Consider the following 4,014-nt stretch of genomic DNA (forward strand, 5'->3'; position numbering starts at 1 on the left):
ACGAGTTCGACACAGCTTGAATGCTATTGTACTGGCATGGTAGCTTTAGTCCTATTTTCCCCTTCTGCTATTGTTTATCATTAGAGCTGAAAATTGTTTCTCAGCCGAGAGGAAATACAAGCTGCGTTGTTCTTTTACATTTTTAAGGCTTTTATTTCCATGTAGAGATGCATCTTAGCTTACATAGGCCTGACCTTATATATTGCTGCATCTTTTGCTTATCGCTACAACTGATATGAGTATCAATTTTGCAAATGGAAACAACTCTATATTGCAAGCCATGCCACTATACCGGCATGGTAATATCCGACAGATTATTGGTCCCTATTTGTAGGAGCGTTGGCAAGGTTGCTCACTAATGATCTGGAAGTGTACTTGCATGATAGAGAAAGAAACTGGTTATTCCTAATTGCTAAATGTGCTATTGCAGATCCAAGGTGAGTTCATCCTATTTTGTTCATTAAATCTCAGGCGAAAATTCATCTCCCGTTCATAAACATTCATTTTTTATGTAATTATTTCAGTGATCATGAACATTTGGCTTTCTTTCCTACTAGCTATGATTCCGTACATCTGTGCATTTAGCTTGCAATAATATAAGCACCGGTCCATTTTGTTGTGGAAGTGCTTGATAATGTACAATTAAGCTGTGCCAACGACATGCTTATGTGCAAAATGTTTTCTATTGGGTATCAACACAAAACCTGTAGTCCTTTAGGCTGCTTCCTATCTGGTTATCAATAGAAAATCTATAGTTTTTATTTTCTAAATGGGTTATTGGAAAGAGGATACTCCATGTGGTTCTTTGCCCCATTTGTGCTTTGTTCATCAATATGCACCGGAGATGTTTAATATATGTAACTTGCAGAAATTTAATGTCCTATTCTCCTTTGTAGGTCCCCGAGTTGGTTAGTGTTTACGAGTATTTTGCTCATGCGCGGCCCATCATAGGAATCAGCGAGCGGTGGCTCAAGCGAGACGGGGCGGGGCGAGCGTCGGACGGTGCGGCGGACTGGACATGCGTTAGGAATGGCGGTCAAGACCACGGGTGCCGCTTGGGGAGTGGACCATCTACGAAGCTCGATGGGCCTGCTACATCTCCGCCTTTCGAAGTGGCCACCGCCATGGACCCTCCTATAACGCAGGAGGGTCCTCCTCAAATCATGGGGGAGGGAGGCCGGAGAGTGCAAGCGGAGGTGGGATTGTGTTATTACTTGAATATGGTATTGTTACTCCTTCAAAATTTGTGTTATTACTTGAATAATTATTCGAGTTTGGTGCTATTATGGATATTTTCTTTCCATTCCCGTTAATAATGATATATACTTTTTTTTGCCCGAGATCAAAGTACTCGCTTCACGAGTACGCATAATATGAATCAAAGAAAGTAGACTATTCAGTCTGCAAATACAAATACAAATGCTTACCGAGGTCATATATAACATCATGGATAAAACATAGTTACAATAGTTTCTTGCTTTTGTCTTTGTGCCGGCGATGGCTTTACTAAACTTATATCGTTTCTTTTATTCGACCTTGCTTTATTCATTGGCTTTGATACTTTATAGACAACAATCATAGGCTAGAAAGGAAGTGTGCTAGAATTATGTTGTAGGTCGTAAGTACAATATGTGGATGGATCAAGAACTATATATAAAATGTTGCATTTCTTTCCGCTTGGTCAGCTCGTAAGTTGATGAAGAAAACTTTGGCCTCATTAATAATGTGTAAACTTGTTGGGCGGCGGACTTTTGTCGGGCGGTGGCGGGAAATCCTAGCGCATGCAATTGCATGGCCTGTTGTAGCCAACAACAGTGCAGCTTTGTGGACATGGGGCCTCCTCTTTTCTCTCGCCTCCGGCACTCGCGGTTTTCAATTGCTAACGGATGTTTTTCTAAACACGATAACACGATGTGTGCAGGTTTGAGGAAGAAGAGAAGAAGGAAGTATCAAGAAGACCAAGGTAATTTCTCTCTTGTGAATAGAAGAATCTTAACCGCAATGTGTTCGTAGGAAACCTACTCCCACTGACATGGTGAAATTCAATATAGATGGGGCATTTCGTGATGAGTTGGAAATTGGAGGTTGGGGTACAATTGCCGAGGACTCAACGGGTTATTAGGTTTTTGTTGCAGCTGGAATGGTCAACTCACTTGTGCATTACAGACGACACTTGTGCATGCAATTCAATTCCATTTACTGAACAATATTGTATTAGTCAGGCTATTTTTTTTCTATAGACTGATTCTCAAGCGGGCAATGGATGATCTCTCAAGGTTGGGAGTGCTCATTCTTCAAGCCAAGTTCTTGTTGAATTTCTCTTTTATCAAACATAGCTTTCAATATGTCTTATGAAACTGTCACAAGTCAGCTCATGCTCCGGAGGCATTACATGTGGGAGGTTGTCCTGGCAATCATAATGTATGGGTTACAATTTTTCCTTGCGATGCACACTGTTTGTTGCCAATGATGCGGCGAGTGCCATAAGGGAGTACATGTGTTTTATCCGTAAATATAAGATATAAGTTTATATGAACCGAATAGAGTAAACTATTCGGTGTGCAAACACAAAGTATTCCTTAGTACAAATCATAGATAATTCCATGGATAAAGCTTATGGTATAATATTTTCTTGCTTGTGTCTTTGTGCCGGGGCCTCGTCGTGTGCTGCTTCTCCTATGGGTTGTTTGCTAAGTTTGTTAAGATAATGTGATGCCCTACCTATCCGCCTCGCGCTGCCACCTGGTTTATCTTCTTGTTGTGGAATCAATCTCATGTGGTAACTACGTAAGCTTTTCTAAGTAGAACCTTATCAGATAGGGGAGGGTTCCTAAAAAGCCACCCGCTGACAACATTTTGTTTATTTAAATCTTTTGATTAACTTCTCCTTTCTTCATAAGGTACACGGGTTGTACTTGTTATTGACATGTAAGTTGGTCAAAGCAATCATATGTTCTTCAATCATGGCCTACATATTATGTTCAATGTGCTCTGCTTATGGCTTAGATATAAATCTCGGACATATATAATATCATGGATAAAACTTATGGTTGCAATATTGTCGGCTAAAGATAGGGAATGGCCATCCATTTAGATCAAGTAACGAGCTAATTTAAAATAAGTTATTATAAAACTTATGACTTGAATATTGCCTCGCTTCACCCTTTTGCGCCAGTGGTGCAACGGGTTTTAGGATTTCCTACTATTTCTATGAAAAAAAGGTATCATGTTAGGATTCTGGAATGACAACATATTGTCTTAGAATTCTGAAATGGTAAATCTTGGGGCGAGCAATAGAAGGCTGATGGCGTAGGTGACTGATGGCGCGGGTGACTGTGGTTGATGGTGTGGATGGCTACGACATAGTACTTGGTCAACGGATTAGATGGGTGGAGGAAATGGAGGGAGCTGTAGCAAATCAAGGCAGAGGGTAGGGAGATGGGTTAAGAGGAAGAGGTTGGGCCGTTAACGCAAATCGCAATGGGATGAGCGGAATTAGCGGCGAATAGAGGTGGAAATTATTTACGCGAGGCAAATATTTGCAATAGTTCCTGGTTCCGATGGTGTCCGTTAAGGGGCTCAAAATCTTAAACCGATTTTTTTTTTGTCTTGCTACTCATAGAAACATTCTTCTTGGAATTAGTAATTAACTTTTTATGATTCTTTTTATGATGCTACCTCTTTAGATGCAATAAACATAATTGATGGGAGAGCCTATACAAAACCATAAAAGCTGAAAAAATAGTGTGAAATTGTACTAAATTGTCATATCTTACTGCAACACCTAGATGGAATGGTGTGTCTATAGTTATACTAAAGCAGCTAAATTCCAAGATAATTCTTAATACTAAAATAAGCTAAAACTTATAGGTTAGATTCTGCATTTGCGCGATAGCGCAACGGGTCATCTAGTAGATGTAAAAACTATATTCCTCAGCGAGAAAATTGGATATCGAATGTACTAGAGCAAAATACTTGGAGGTACCGCCTGGATTAAAACACTTGAAAGATGGT

The 4,014-nt window shown here is 40.0% G+C and overlaps 1 long non-coding RNA gene across 2 annotated transcripts; it reads left to right on the forward strand.

Annotated features, from left to right (window-relative positions):
* The first annotated feature begins 1,116 nt into the window (after positions 1-1,116).
* Positions 1,117-2,315, forward strand: LOC124684516. Of its 2 annotated transcripts, none has more exons than XR_006997051.1 (3): positions 1,117-1,223; positions 1,922-1,963; positions 2,052-2,315. It is a non-coding gene; the product is annotated as an uncharacterized LOC124684516 (long non-coding RNA). The 2 variants fall into 2 exon arrangements; XR_006997052.1 differs by having other exon boundaries at positions 1,117-1,196.
* The last annotated feature ends 1,699 nt before the right edge of the window (positions 2,316-4,014 follow it).

Source organism: Lolium rigidum, chromosome 1, assembly GCF_022539505.1.
Source record: "Lolium rigidum isolate FL_2022 chromosome 1, APGP_CSIRO_Lrig_0.1, whole genome shotgun sequence".
Taxonomy (NCBI): domain Eukaryota; kingdom Viridiplantae; phylum Streptophyta; class Magnoliopsida; order Poales; family Poaceae; genus Lolium; species Lolium rigidum.